Consider the following 16,621-nt stretch of genomic DNA (forward strand, 5'->3'; position numbering starts at 1 on the left):
CTCTATTTCTAAATTAATTCGAATTTCGAATTCAAAAAACGAGAAGTTCCTGGCTTCGCTCGGTTGGCTCAAATCCCCATTTTTAGAGATTAACGTTCAAATGCATGGCCCATATTTTCTTTGTTTTTGAAAACTCTTGGCTATTTACACCACAAATATCATGTTGTTACTTTTATATGTTCTATTTTTTTTTTCTATGGTGTTTTCTTCTCTGCAAGGGATTTTCCTAGTCGGACCTACAATGTGTACATTCAGTTTATCAAACATGTCTATCTGCCTGTCTTGACTCTTCAACATGCTTGCATAATATACCCCCATTGATCAATCCATGAACTAAACACATATATTTAAACTGTGGCCATTCCTTCTGATAATTGTATTTTTTTGGCAAATTGGTCATGGTTATTCTTTTGTTTTTTCATCATTAATAATATTTGCTAGTACTGTTACTAATTTTGTGTTTTCTGTGTTCGTTTGATAGTAAATAGTAGTGTGGCATTTGGTCTCTCCCATTGGATATCGTTCCCCTCTATTGTATTTTTAGTAGTTCACAGTATTACTTCATCCTTATGGTTCTCGTGCATATTATCGGAAAAGAAGATGGCTTCTTGTTCTACCGTGTCACAATATTTCTCTCTTGTAGCCAGTATCAGTCAGGGCATACCCTATCCACTCTTTTTAGTTGAGGCTTTAATCATGTAAATTGCATCTTTGCAGGGAAAACCTCCTGATTGGCAAGATTTTGGTGGTATTCTAACATTGCTTGTTATAAACTCTACCATAAGTTTCATAGAGGAAAACAATGCTGACAATGCTACTGCAGCACTGATGACTCGGCTGCCTCCAAAGAGCAAGGTCTGTTCACTATCTTTTGTATGAGTGGCAGCCCCCATATTTTCAGTTTTCTATCCTTGGTTTTGCGGGGAAGCATGCAATTGGATGTTCAGAATCCTCTTAAGATCATGGGTGCTGCAGTTTTAAATTCGTTCGTCAATGACTTAAGACTTTGAACTTAACAAGTTCTCAGAGATGCACAATGGAATGAAGAAGATGCAACATTGCTTGTTCCTGGTAATAGAATCAGCATCAAACTTAGAGATATTGTTCCTACACATGCACGTCTTCTTGAAGGAGATCCTTTAAAGATTGATCAGGTCTTAATCCAATCCTTTTCTTTACTTCTTATTTCTGATTACAAGTGCTGGAATTTTTGATATGCTTTTATATGATTTCTGGGATTAACTTCGACTGTTTTGGTACTTTTCCTGAGCCACGTTTTATGACAATATTTTTGAATGTGTGTAGTCTGCCCTTAGTGGTCAGTTATTACCAGTAACAAAGGGTCCTGTCAATGGGGTTTATTATGCCTCTACTTGCAAACAGGGTGAAGTTGAATGTGTTGTCATTGCTACTGGGGTCCATACCTTCTTTGTTTAACCAGCACATATTGTCAACAGTACAAACCAAGTTGGCCACTTCCAAAAGGTTGGTATTTATTCTGGACTTCTGATTCTTTTTTTGTCCTTTCTCTTATTTCATAAATACATAATTTTTGGTGATACTGCAGTTGTACCAAATTGGCTAGTTAGGGTCCGTGGTAATATTGGATGATCCAGTACTGCTAGTTTCCTTCAAACAAGTATCAATTACTAATTGTTGTCATGAATAGGTTTTCACGAAAGGATATGAAAAGGATGCTGTTGTCCTGATGGCTACAGGAGCATCCAGAACAGAGAATCAAGATGCCATTGATGCAGCAATTGTTGGGATGCTTACGGATCCTAAGGAGGCAAGTATTTTTTTTATGTCATCATATTAAATTTTAGTTGATAAGCAGGCCTATGCTTATTTTACTGATTTGTATCTTTTGTTGTGGCTTTTAACATCCATGCATCTAAAAGGCGTGGGCAGCCATTCAAGAGGTCCATTTTCTTCCTTTTAATCCAACTGACAAGAGGACAGCTCTCACTTATATTGACAATGAAGGGAAAATGCATCAAGTTAGTAAACGTGCTCCAGAGCAGGTATTGTTCTTTGGAAGTTTGACCTTCTTCATTAGACTTGGTAATGGGCTGTATTGTTTAGAAAGTGATTCAAAACTTATTTGTACACATTCTATTAAAACTGAAATGACCAAATACCTTTTGTTAGATTCTTAACCTCGCACATAATAAGCCACAAATTGATCGACGAGTTCATACAATTATTGACAACTTTGCTGAACGAGGACTTCGCTCTCTTGCAGTTGCATATCAGGTTAATAATATGGCTTCTTTTGCTTTATCCGTGAGCTAAATCTTCCGAGTAAGTTCTTCTTGTTGATTATGTATATCTTTATAGCTATCTCAAAATCTTTGCAGCAATTTCCAAAGGGCAGGAAGGAGAGTCCAGGAGGGCCCTCGCATTTTATTGGATTGATGCCTCTTTTTGATGCCCCACGCCATGACAATGCTGAAACAATCACAAGGGCTCTTAATATTGGTGTAAATGACAAAATGATCACAGGTATGGTGAGGTTATGCTGTCATCAGTTTCACTACTGTTTTTGTAATGCAACGAGCCAACATTTAACTATTTACTTGCAAATGTTCATCAGGAGATCAATTGGCTATTGCTAAGGAGACAGATTGCCGACTGGACATGGGTACAAACATGTATCCATCATCCTCTTTACTAGGTCAGGACAAAGATGAATCAATTGCAGCTTCGCCAGTTGATGAACTGATAGAGAAGGCTGATGGTTTTGCTAGTGTTTTCCCTGGTGAGCAACAATTATCTTTTACTTCTGTGTTTTTTCAGATACTTTTATTTTTTCATTTCCTTAATTAGTGTTTGATTCCATATCCTTCCTGATTTTGACTTGTCATTGCAGAGCATAAGTACGAGATTGTTAAACGATTGCAGGCTAAAAAAGGCAGACATAGGAATTGCTGTTGCTAATGCAACTCATGCAATAAGAAGTGCTTTTGACATAGTCCAGTCAACAAACTGGCCCCATAGCTATTTTGTTACTATGTAATAATTGCATCCACTGTAAAATGATTTACGGCTGAGAGTACCTGCTTGCCTTCAGCGACTTATATGAATCACTGGTTTTAAGGTTTAAACATCGATTTATATGAATTATTGGTTTTAATATTTAAAGATATTTTTCAGTCTAGGCAATTAATTTTTCAGTCAACATTGAACAGAATGTTTATTTGTGGTTGAGAATTATTGAAAGGGATCACTTTGTATCTCCAAACCCTGTTCCTAAATGATTTTCTGCATTTCTGTTTAGCATCTTCATTCAAATAAAGCTTCTTTAAGTTCATAATCGTTCTTGTCATACCTGGACAGATGGATGCAAATGGTCGCTGCTCTGCAGCATGTAGGCCAGTCAACAAACTGGCCCCATAGCTATTTTGTTACTATGTAATATTTGCATCCACTGTGAAATGATTTACGGCTGAGAGTACCTGCCTGCCTTCAGCGACTTATATGAATTACTTATTTGTGGTTCACTCCATTTATTCCTTGACCTCTGCCTCCCATCCTTTCCAGACTTGGAACAATTTCCGCCAGGCCAACTTTTCCAAGTTTTGCACTTCCCTGCAGGCCCGACAGGGACTACCGCCATGGCAGTGGCTCCTTGTTATTTTTAACGAAGGAATTGGCAGGTGGGTTAGTATTATACTTAAGTCAAATCCAGCAATAACTAGTATACTATACCTCTGGTAAACATCAAATTCTGCCTTTAACAGCAGTGAGTTGCGAGTAGGGTGAACCTCTTGGCGGCGGCGCCGAAGGTGGTGGCGGCGGCGCTGCATTTATTTAATATTATTATTAAATTAAATTGACTTAAATGATTATAATGTTTACAATTTCCAATTAAAATTTAACAATTTATAAAATAAAATAAAAAAATACATATATACGAATTTTACTAAATTGATTATATATATATATATATATAGATATATATATATTATTAAATTTATTGTTTACAAATATAAAATTTATATTTTATAGACACTTTGCATATATAAATTTTGTGAGATCAACTATGTACTAAATTAGTACAACCACATTAAAAATATTAATGTGGTTGATATAGCTGAATGTTTCATTTGTATCTATCGTCGACAAATATATAACAAAAAAAAAATATTGCAACAAAATATTATTATTAACTTTGATTTTACTTAACCCTTAAAAATCTTAGGCCTTGATAAAAAACAAAAGTATTGAAGAGTTTCTATTCTTTACAACCAAGATATAAGGCATTTTTTCTAAAATTATGTATGCTTTGAAAATCCCTAGGAAATTGGTGGGCGTGGCAGGAATCTTTAGGACATCAATTTTTAAAATTTATTAAAAGTCAAGATAACCTAACAAACTCTGTAACACACTACAACCATTAATAAGCATTCAGACGAATCATATGCTGAGCATATTCCTTTGAGAATCAATCTAGACCCTCAACTAAAAAATAAATCAACAAATCCTCATCCAAGTTAAGCTAAAATAGGAGTTTAATTATGATTATATTTCAATAGAAAAATGATTCATTCATTTATCCAATATTATTATTAATGGTTGCAATAAGTCAACCCTCACTGGGGCTGGATGTTCCCCATATGAAATCCATTATGCGTTGCAAAGATTCCAGTACACTCTTCTTAGATTGGAAGATGGACTCACATATTTGGGCTACAAGCTAAAGCCACAGGGGTATAAAATAGGAGATTGGACTTGGCTTATTTCCAAGATGGAGAAAAGACTTAATATCTGGTACTACAAATACCTTTCCAGGGCAGGCAAACTCATTCTCATCAAACTTGTCCTGAAGGCCACCCTGGTCGATTGGATGTCTCTAGCATGGATCCCTAGGGGTATGCTCTCTAAAATCTAGGCCTTATGTTGTAGATTCCTTTGGAAGGGACATCAAACAGGTATAATTTTTGCACGGGTCAAGTGGGAGGCCCTAAATTTGCCCAAGAAATGGGGAGGATGGGGCATCAAGAAATTAGAGCACTTCTCCACTGCTCTGGCAGCGAAACTTGGGTGGCAGCTTGTTACATCAAACAGTCTATGGACAAGGGTGGTCGTTTCAAAATACATTGCCCCCTCAAACCTGATGGATTGGCTAAGCCAACCACAAAGACTCCACTCAGGGGTATCAATTATATGGAAGGCTGTAATAAAATCTCTGGACATCATCAGAGCTGGCATCACATGGAAAATACAGTCTGGAATGAATGTGAGGATTGTTTTGGATCCATGGATTGGATGCGGGAATGCTCATAGACTGCCAGACGAACTCAGATCCTTTCTCAGAGACATCAATATTACCCATATCGTCCACATAGTGGACCCTGAACACTCCACTCTATTTCAGCAAGCCTGGAAATCGGCTTGGAGAATTAACATTCCCTAACAATGGACACAGCAGTGGAATGCATTCATCATGGCTCTCACTGAGGCTCACATCCAGATTGGCAAAGGAGAAGATGAAGTCATATGGGCACTTTCAAAAGCCGGAAAATATACCCCTAAGGACGGATACCTTGTGTTAGTTGAAGAACGTCGTCCAGAAGCCTTAGAGTCATGGTGGAAGCATTTGTGGAAGCTTAAGCCCCCCCGAGGAGCAGACTACTCATGTGGACCATACTGAAAAAAAAAATCCCCACTGGGGACAACCTTCTCAAGCGAGCCCATCATGACCCTTTCTAGTGCCACCTATGCAAATGTAACAATGAATCCACCTTACACCTATTTATTGAATGCCAGGGCACTCAAGACCTTTGGCAATCGATATCAGTCATGATTCCATCCCCAATTAGGTGGCAAGGTGCGACTGTGAAGGAGACCTGGACAACTTGGTGGTTAAGAGATGTGCCAAAAAAGCTCTGGAATCTCCCTTTACTCATTTGCTAGGGACTTTGGATCGCCCACAATAAAATCATCTTCCTGAATTCCACTCCGCATTGGCCTTCCATTGCATCCCATATCATTTCCCACTACTCCATCATCCCTGATGACGAGGAGACGGCACGACCTCAAACCATCGTACCCAAAACCATAAACCATACAAAGCCTTGGGCTTATTTCGACGGTTCTGCTTAGGAGGAAAGATGCGAGGGAGGGGCCACACTTCACCTCACTGCTTCTTATTCCTACCACATACAGATGGGACTAGGAGGGGATACGAATAATTTTGCAGAACTGTCCTCTGCAAAATTCCTTATACAATATGCACTGGAAATCCAATGTCGAGACCTCCAACTCTTTGGGGACTCAAAAGTTGTCTATGAATGGTTAAACAAAAAAACTAGATGTTTTGCATACACATTGACACATATTCTAGATGAGGCTCATCGTCTTATTACTTCTTTTGACACATTTACATGTCATCACATCTACAGGGAACGGAATATAGATGCTGACAGATTATCCAAAGAAGCTGCGCACAGGCCATCCGACACTTGGATGATCCAAGAACACAGAGAGGGGACTTTTTACCAGTACTACCATCGGCCTTTCATGGACATAGATGTTTAGCAAGCTCACAGGGAGCTTAGATCATGTTAATATTTTTTGTTTTAAATTACCATTTGTAAATATTCATATGTTCTCATTTACAGCAAGACCTATGGACACGTTACATGGCTACATTTATTCATTTTTTATAAAACAATATGATGAATACATCTTAAAATGATGCCTCCCTGCTAGGGCAAAAGGCATCAATATTAGATCTTTTTCTGGAACCTATGCTTTTGCATATACAATATGTAATTTTATCATCTAATGAAAATTACGTTTTTTCCAAAGGGAAGAAAAAAATATTATTATTAAAAATATATTAAATTAATTAAAAAAAGAAGTCAACCGCTCTTTGTCCACCTTAAGTTGAAATAAGAGTTTAATTAAGATTATTTTTCAATAAAACAACGATTCATTCATTTGTCCAATATTATTATTAAAATTGTATTAAATTAAATTTAAAAAAGAAGTCAACCGATCCTCATCCACCATAAGTTGAAATAAGGGTTTAATTAAGATTATATTTAGGTCAATAGGCCTTCCTATGCATCAACTTTTTCGTCAACACTTTTACCTTGCTCTGTTCGATCAAGTGAGACACTTTCAACCGTTGATCTGAACCAGAAAAGAAAACAACGGAAAATCAAGAAAGCACGGAAAACTTTTACTCTCCACTTGACATCTGTGCGCCGAGCTTCCGGGAGAGTTCGTGGAGTTTATGGCACCCTAAGTGAAGATATTTTCACGTCGAGGAACGTCAGCAGTCTTTCCAAATTCCTACATTGGTAATGTTTTCGAAGCAAAAATCTAGTGGCCTTATCTCCGCGTATCTGGTGGAAGAAAGGGGAGAGGTAGTTGACCAAGCTCCGGATCAAGTATCTGGAGGCCACTCTGAATCAAGATGTGGAATACTTCGACATTGATGCACGGACGGGCGACATCATCAATACTATCGGCAGCGACATTGTGGCTGTTCAGGATGCTATCAGTGAGAAGGTCAGTTAATCTTTTTCTATGTTCTCAACGGTTTCAATTTATGTCAATGGAGACAGCCAAAATGAACTGGTGTGTCTTACTAATGGTTAATTGATTACTTAGTGTATGTTTGTTTGCTTGACCTTTTCCTTTTATCAGTACAGTCTACGACTGGTCTTGAAGAACTCATGAACACCCTTCCATTCCCCTGCTACTCCTCTCTTTGGGGCCTTTTGAAATTGCTTATAAATCTCCTCTTGAGATTAGATTCTGGAAATTTCATTAACTTTGATGTAATTTGGTTCGCAGCTAGGCAATTTCATCCATTACATGGCGACATTTGTGGCTGGATTTGTGGTGGGGTTCATCACAGTGTGGAAGTTGGCTCTGCTGACTCTTGCAGTGGTGCCATTGATAGCCTTGTTTGGAGCCGTTCATACCATAACGATAACCAAGCTTTCCTCCAAGAGTCAGGATGCATATGCAGAGGCTGGTAACATTGCAGAACAGGTGCTGAATTGTTTGATATAATCAGCTCCCTTTTCTAGTGAGGAATTGAATTGTTTTTAATGGGGCTAAATTTAATTCAATTCAACTTGTAGGCCTTGGCACAAATTCGCACGGTTTTCTCATTCGTAGGCGAGGAGAAAGCGCTGAAAGCGTATTCTGCGTCTTTGAGTGTGGCTCAGAAGATTGGATATAAGAGTGGTCTGGTAAACCGATTTGGGCTGGGGTCAACTTATTGTGTGATATTTGTTGTTATGCTCTGCTTCTGTGGTATGGAGGATGGCTTGTGACGCACCATGATACAAATGGAGGATTGGCCATATCTACTATGTTTTCAGTCATGATCGGTGGATTGTATGTAGTATACCCAATTGCCTGTTTTCTCCTGTTTCTCCACAATTTGATTTGTAGGAAGTGATTTTACAATTTGAATCTGTTGTTGCAGAGCACTGGGGCAAGCAACTCCCAGCATGACAACATTTGCAAAGGCAAAATCTGCTGCTGTGAATATATTTCAAACTATTGATCACAGGCCCAAGATTGATCGAAACTACTCTGATGGAATTACTCTGCCCACAGTCACAGGCCATGTCCAGCTGCGAAACGTGAGTTTTGCATATCCCTCTAGACCAGAGATACCCGTTCTCAGTCGTTTCTCATTGAACATTCCCGCAGGAAAAACTGTAGCTATGGTTGGTCGAAGTGGGTCGGGAAAGAGTATTGTAGTTGCTCTGATCGAGTGCTTCTATGACCCCATTGAAGGTATCCAATACATGATTTTACATGGCATTTTCATACCCTGAACTCCGGTTTTTAGTTTAATGAATTGCTTCTCAAAAGTACTGTGTTTTTAATTTCTGTGAATGAAGGTCAAGTGCTACTTGATGGGTTTAACATCAAAACTCTGCAGTTGAAATGGCTTAGACAGCAGATAGGGCTTGTGAGTCAGGAACCGGCATTGTTTGCAACAAGCATTAAGGAAAACATGCTATTGGGAAGAGAGGATGCAACCCAGGTGGAAATGGAGGAAGCAGCCAGAGTTGCAAATGCACACTCTTTTATCACAAAGCTCCCCGAAGGATATGACACTCAGGTATGTGCTGCTAGCTGTAATAACTGAAAATTCTTTGTTGCAGAGATGATTGATTAGTTGTCAGTTGATTGTTTGTTGCAGAGATGGTTGATTAGTTGTTTGGTGATTATGCTTGTTTCCTTGCTCAGTCTTCCAGTCACTCTTTATGACTTGTGTGTGTGAATAACAACAGTTTGATATGTTTACCTTGTCATCCTGGAATACCTTCTCCCACTATCAAGTCTCCTTCTCTTCCCTTTCTAACCCAAATCCCCAGGAGTTGAACTATATATCTATGGTTTATAGCACTTTTCTTCCATCTCACTATATATCTATGGTTTATATGTCAAAGTTGATAGTAGCCATGGTTATGATTTGTACTAAGTTGGGTCTGCAACACCAGGTTGGTGAACGATGTGGACAACTATCAGGCGGACAAAAGCAACGCATTGCAATAGCCAGAGTGATGTTGAAGAACCTAGCCATACTACTTTTGGATGAAGCAACCAGTGCTCTGGACTCTTAATCAGAAAAACTTGTTCAGGAAGCCCTTGACAGGTTCATGATAGGAAGAACAACAGTGGTTGTGGCACATCGTCTCTCAACCATTAGGAAGGCTGATCTGGTGGCAGTTGTTCAGCAGGGGAGCATTTTGGAGATGGGGACTCACGATGACCTTATCTCAAAAGGGGATGATGGGGCTTATTCAACATTAATCAGACTCCAAGAAACTGCCCATGAGCTTGGTAACAATGCAAGAAAGAGCAGTGCCAGGTAAAGGTTTTATCCCACTATATTAATTCAATGATGGCACATTGTGGTTAACCTATGCAATAGTTTTCCCACTGAAAGTCTATAGAATTGGAATTGTTTTGTTTCTCCCACAAATCCTCTCGCCTTCTTTATAAAATTGTAATTTTTTTGCAGTCCCATAAATCCTTCGGGCCTTCTCCTTAGATTAGCAGTTTGTGAAATTATAATTGTTTTGTTTGTCTATAGATCCTCAGGGTTTTATTTGGAAAATTATTTAGCAGCTGCCAAGTTTTTTTGGTTTTATTATAGTGAAATATTTTCCACCAAACTGTTTGGATGCCTTCTCATAAAATCCTTCCTTTTTTTTCTTCAAATTATAATGGTTTTGTTCGGTCAAGAGATATATATTTTTTCTTAAATTGTAGTTGTTTTGCTCCTCCCATTAACCCTTATAGTGTTTATTGGTACTTTAGATTTTACTCCGTAGAAGTTTATGGACTTTTACATTTTGTCACATTCTGAATGACCCACTCATTCATCACCAAGATAGAAAGGAAACTTGCTTTGTACCTTCCATAAATTCTCAGTATTTATCAGTTTGAATGATCCCGGGAAGAAAGGGGAAATAGAATGAACATAGATTTGTATTCTTGTTTTGATTTTTTGTTTGTTTGCCCATTTCCAGGCCCTCCAGCGCAAGGAATTCTGTGAGCTCGCCCATAATTGGAAGAAATTCTTCTTATGGCTGATCTCCCTATTCCAAAAGGCTTTCAGACTTCTCAACTTCCGATTTCAGCACATCTGTCGATGTCAACTCAGCACACAAAATAGAGAAAGTACCCTTCATAGAGCAGGCAGGGTCATTCTGGAGACTAGTCAAGATGAATGCCCCAGAATGGGCCTATTCCCTACTAGGATCCGTAGGGTCCATGGTCTGCGGTTCCAATAGCGCACTCTTCGCTTACATCCTGAGGGCCATTCTGAGCATCTGTTACAACCCTGATCCGCTATACATAAAAAATGAAATCAAGAAATATTGCTTCGTTTTGATAGAGATATCGTTCAGCGCCCTCGTTTTCAATACGATGCAACATTCCTTTTAGGAAATCATTGGCAAGAATCTGACCAAGCGTGTAATGTCCTCGTGCGTGCAGCGCGATTAGGCGCCAGGCGAGCCGGACGCGCGCGCGGGTGTGAGGTGAGTTAGAGCGCACAATAGTTGTGCGACGAAGCTGCAACAAGCATGCGACAAAACTTACAACAAAAACATGCGATAATGAATATGCGATGGGAGTTTATACCCAAAGGAGCATGGAGTGTTTAGCTTGAGGCCGACTTACGATGGCGGGCAGGCCGACATAAAAGTTAGGCATTGAACGTTGGATAAGGGGGTGTAAACGAAGGTTGGGTGGTCGGCTGGGCAAGCCCGCCCACACATTGCAAAGGATATATATGCGATGTGTTGAAGAGCATTTGACATCGAACAATCACTTGACAACTTCGCATAAGAAGGGAGTGCGCAGAAGGCAAGAAGTGAAGGTGCACATCTCATGCGTCGTTCTTGGGTGAGCGCACGGTGAAGGAAGGTTGCACTTGGTGTTGGGCGAAGGTGCGGGTGAAGGTGCGCCCGATGGTTGAGCAAGGCGTGCACGGTGAATGTGTGGCGCCCGTTTTGTGCGACGACATGGCGTGGGTGTCTTGGTGACTCGGGTGAGCGCCCGCCCACCGTGCATGTGTGCACGAAGGTGAGACGAAGGTTGGAACCGAGGTCGTAGAGTTGGCAGGCAGTACTACGTGTTGTTCACACGATTTGGGCATTTGTCAAGGTTGGCAAGTGGGATTGCACATGGGCAGGTGTACACGGTTTGGGCATTTGCGACCAAATGAAGAGCGAACCGGCGAAGACGTGCGACGAGGTGAACAACAGGTTGGTGAGTCGTGCAGCGACCGTGCGGAGTGCCGACGATCTGGGCAACCGAGTTTGCTGAAGTTGTGAAAATTGATTGAGTGTAAATTTGGGGTTTCCCAAGATTTAGCTTGTACATTGTAAAAGTGATGATTATATAATATATTGATTCGGGCAGACTCATATTGCAGGGAGTTTCCCCTCCCTTTATACTGTGCAATTGTGTTCTTGTTATAATTGTTGTTGATAATGAATGAGTATGGGTGTTCATTGGTATAAAGGATAAACATAATAATACTTGGTTGCGAAACACAAACTAAGTAGGAGAAAGTGAATTAGGCGTTGTCCACGAACATAAGTATTGGTGAAAAGAAAGTGTTCGGTGGTGTCGCACCTTGCTATAAGCAGTTGAAAGACTACCGTAGGTATAGGGGCGTGACAATTGGTATCAGAGCAGGGTTGCTTGTGACGAAGTGCAGGTGTGGGTACACTTGGAAACTTGACAGTTGATGACAGTGGAAGTAGGTACTTGCAGGTGAAGGAAGCTAGTTTCACATATAAGTGGAACAAGGGCTGGTTCATGGTTGCAGGGAACTTGGTGAAGCTGGTGAATGGTGAAACAAGTTTAGTAGAGGTGAAGCTTAGTGCTTGGACCAAGCTGAACGACAAGGCATGGCAAGTTTGGAAGAATGCGAAGGGAAGCTCTTGCTTACCTTATACAGGTTGAAGAGGTTGAAAGAAGAGAATCCCCGGATTCGAGATAAGCTTGAAGTCTTGGAAAAGAATGTTGAAGACAAACTTCTTCAACTTGGTTGGACAATGGAGCAAGGTGAAGTTGCAGATTGTGCTATCAAGGAAGAGGAAGTGATGATAGTTGAAGATGTTGCAGATGTGACAACGATGGAGGATGAACTTGAGATTGATCAAGTTGGACCAAGATCGTGCAGTTTGCAGACATGGATGGATGAGGATACTCATTTGGAGGAACCTCATGATGATGATGAAGAGCAAGGATTGTTGATTGTTGCAGGACTTGTTGGGGTTGTTTGTGGCCTTATGATGAAAGGTGCAAAGGCCCGTGACAAGGGAGGAACATGATGATCGTTTTGGAGGAGTGGGTCATGTTTTAGCCACTTTGGCTAAGTGCCCAACATGGCTCATGGACAGATTGGAGGGCACACTCTTGGGTATGATGATGCTTGGGTGGACTTCTCATGGCCGAGACCAAGAGCAAGTCCTGGTGGAACCTTCAGTGGGGAGCTATGATGGAAGGGACTCGTGATGATGATGATATGGTTGGGTGACCGAGTTCACTAGACCAAAGATAGAAGACTTGGATGAGGATGATCAATTTTTGTGATGGGTCTACTTGATTGGACTACATGGACAACATAGTCATGGACATCAGGTTGGAGACATGGAGCATGGCAGTCTTATGCAGGAAAATTATGTGGGAGCACTTGTAGAGGTGTCACTTATGGACATCCAATGAGGAGTGCCAAGGTAGGGATGTTGTGCAGATGGATTTGCTGATGTGACATGGAGACTTATTATGAGCCGATGGAGAGGTTGTGCACTTATGTACAACAAGGCCATGGACTTGGATGGAGTTGTGGGTAGACTATGGAGCATTCCTACTACATGGAGAGCTGAGGCATCTTGCAGAGACCTTTGGGCCGAGACTTGTATGCTTGCTGAGATGTTGGTTGGAGATGACTCATGGAGCTCATGATGACATGAGATTGTTGTGACTTCTAGAGGGACTTCATATATGGTGGACTTGGAGGATCTGATGCATTAAGGAGCTGAGGTCAGAGACTTTGATGTAGGATGGGGTGCATACTTTCAAGTACATGTATGGGAATGGCTTGAAAGAGTGACTTGATGTAGAGGATCGATATGAGACACTTTGGATTGATGGAGTTACGATGATGATGATGCCTTGGTGGCAACACTTGGGAATGAGTTGAGCCAAGACTCAACTACCTGTTGACATGGGAGCTGATTGATCTATGATCATGGGCAACACATGGATAGATGAGACAAATGTATACTTGTTGCTATGGTAGACTTTAGGGATGACACATTGTAGATATGATGGAGGTTGCCTCATGGACCTGGATGTGGCACACCGAGAGTTGGAGATTGATGAGATGATCTCTTCATATGGAGGAGATACACACATGGATGATGTTGGGATAGATGTGGCTGATTTCATGTAGCACATTGACACCAAACATCATGGACAACATGTTGCAGATGAGATGAGGACTACTTCATGGACCTGAGCATGGCTTACACTTATGGAGATGGATTCTTGATCGAGTTGAGGATGTGGCAGGATGTTTTGAGAAACAACTGATGGTGGCATGAGGATGTGCATTCTCATGGTTTGAGCGTGACAGTTGGATTAGCTACCCAACTAGTTCAGACATGGGGGCTATAGCATGTGCAGAGATGTGTTAGCATTATGTTGGAGTATCATGGCAGCAGTTCACATGATGACACATGATGAGGTCGACACGAGATGTTGCAGTGGGCATGTAGCTTGGATGGAGGGACCAGCCTTCCATGATGGAGAGCAGCATGTGGAGATTGTGACAGAGTGATTGATGATCATGGATTGAGATGATCTCTGATATATGACATACCGATGGGTGTATACCTTGGTATGGTGATCTTGGTGACAGATGGTTGCCGGGGCGAGACATGGTGGAGACGGTGGTTCTACATATGTTGCAGTGATGTTTGCAGTATGTGGAGGAGTTGACATCATGGATATTGATGATCTTGGTGGATGGCTACCAGGATGATATGTTGTCGAGGACGACAACGATTTCAGGTGGAGGAGGATGTAATGTCCTTGTGCGTGCAGCGCGATTGGGCGCCGGGCGAGCCGGGCGCGCGCGCGAGCGTGAGGTGAGTTAGAGCGCACAACGGTTGTGCGACGAAGCTGCAACAAGCGTGCGACGAAACTTACAACAAAAACATGCGATAATGAATATGCGATGGGAGTTTATACCCAAAGGAGCGTGGAGCGTTTAGCTTGAGGCCGACTTGCGATGGCAGGCAGGCCGACTTAAAAGTTGGGCGCTGAACGTTGGATAAGGGGGTGTAAACGAAGGTTGGGCGGTCGGCTGGGCAAGCCCCGCCCACACGTTGCAAAGGATATATATGTGATGCGTTTGAAGAGCATTTGACATCGAACAATCACTTGACAACTTCGCATAAGAAGGGAGTGCGCAGTTCTAGTGCGTAGAAGGCAAGAAGTGAAGGCGCACATCTCATGCGCCGTTCTTGGGTGAGCGCATGGTGAAGGAAGGTTGCACTTGGTGTTGGGCGAAGGTGCGCCCAGTGGTTGGGCAAGGCGTGCACGGTGAACGTGTGGCGCCCGTTTTGTGCGACGACTTGGCGTGGGTGTCTTGGCGACTCGGGTGAGCGCCCGCCCACCGTGCAAGTGTGCACGAAGGTGAGACGAAGGTTGGAATTGGAGGTTGTAGAGTTGGAGAGGCGGTACTACATGCTGTTCACACGATTTGGGCATTTGTCAAGGTTGGCAAGTGGGACTGTGTGTGGGCAGGTGTACATGGTTTGGGCGTTTGCGACCAAACGAAGAGCGAACTGGCGAAGACGTGCGACGAGGTGAACAACGGGTTGGTGAGTCGTGCAGCGACCGTGCGGAGGTGCCGACGAGCTGGGCAACCGAGTTTGCCGAAGTTGTGAAAATTGACTAAGTGTAAATTTGGGGTTTCCCAAGATTTAGCTTGTACATTGTAAAAGTGATGATTATATAATATATTGATTCGGGCAGACTCATATTGCAGGGAGTTGCCCCTCCCTTTATACTGTGCAATTGTGTTCTTGTTATAATTGCTATTGATAATGAATGAGTATGGGTGTTCATTGGTATAAAGGATAAACATAATAATACTTGGTTGCGAAACACAAACTAAGTAGGAGAAAGTGAATTAGGCGTAGTCCAAGAACATAAGTATTGGTGAAAAGAAAGTGTTCGGTGGTGCCGCACCTCGCTATAAGCAGTTGAAAGACTACCGCAGGTGTAGGGGCGTGACAAAGCAGGTCCTATAGACAATGCTTGAAGGTGAATAAAACGGTTTCTGTGAAAAAATTTCAGTACTGGTTTTTATGTTTTTTGAAGTATGAATCTGACTAATGATAACCCTAATCCTTCTGTCTGTCGGCGATTCTTCGCAATGAGGTCAGTTGGTTTGATCGGGAAGAGAACAATAGCAGCCAAGTTGCCGCTCGTTTGGCTTCTGATGCCACGAATGTGAGATCTGCCATTGGCGACAGGATTTCCATGATAGTACATAACTCCGCGTTAATGCTGGTCGCATGTACCATAGGGTTTGTGTTGCAGTGGAGACTCGCGTTAGTTCTTATTGCAGTTTTTCCAATCGTGGTTGCTGCCACGCTTTTGCAGGTAGAATGTCATATCTGATTTGATCATCTTCGTAGTTCGTGCAGTAAAAACTTTAAAGTAACTCCATCAATGAGGCGACGAGGGTTAAACGGAAATTAGGTTTGGTTAATGGAAGTTTAGACGATCTAATGTGAGATGAATTGGAAATGCTTAATTTCTGCAGGGGTTTTTTTCACAAGGCGAGGGCGAGGGAATGAGCGTAGATAAATTTTAGGAGATGTATGTTTGTTTGTTTGTTTTTTTGGATTGTAAATTTTAGTTGTGTAAATTGTATTTTTGAATATATAAATGAATAAAAAAATTTAGATTATTTATTATAAATTTTGGAAATTTGGTAGATTTTGGATATAAAGACAGAAACACTGTTAGAGAAGAAGCCTTAGGGATTAGAAAAAAAGACTTAAGAGTGATTGCCAAAAAAATATCAAAAACTAGA

The 16,621-nt window shown here is 41.3% G+C and overlaps 2 pseudogenes; both read left to right on the forward strand.

Annotated features, from left to right (window-relative positions):
• Positions 1–600: 600 nt before the first annotated feature.
• LOC149185353 (plasma membrane ATPase 1-like) lies at positions 601–3,019 on the forward strand (annotated as a pseudogene).
• A 1,973-nt stretch (positions 3,020–4,992) lies between these two features.
• LOC149185354 (ABC transporter B family member 1-like) lies at positions 4,993–16,399 on the forward strand (annotated as a pseudogene).
• Positions 16,400–16,621: the final 222 nt, after the last annotated feature.

This window comes from Pinus tabuliformis, chromosome 3_2, assembly GCF_031772625.1.
Source record: "Pinus tabuliformis cultivar Carrire ecotype Pingquan chromosome 3_2, CPIR1, whole genome shotgun sequence".
In the NCBI taxonomy this organism is placed as follows: domain Eukaryota; kingdom Viridiplantae; phylum Streptophyta; class Pinopsida; order Pinales; family Pinaceae; genus Pinus; species Pinus tabuliformis.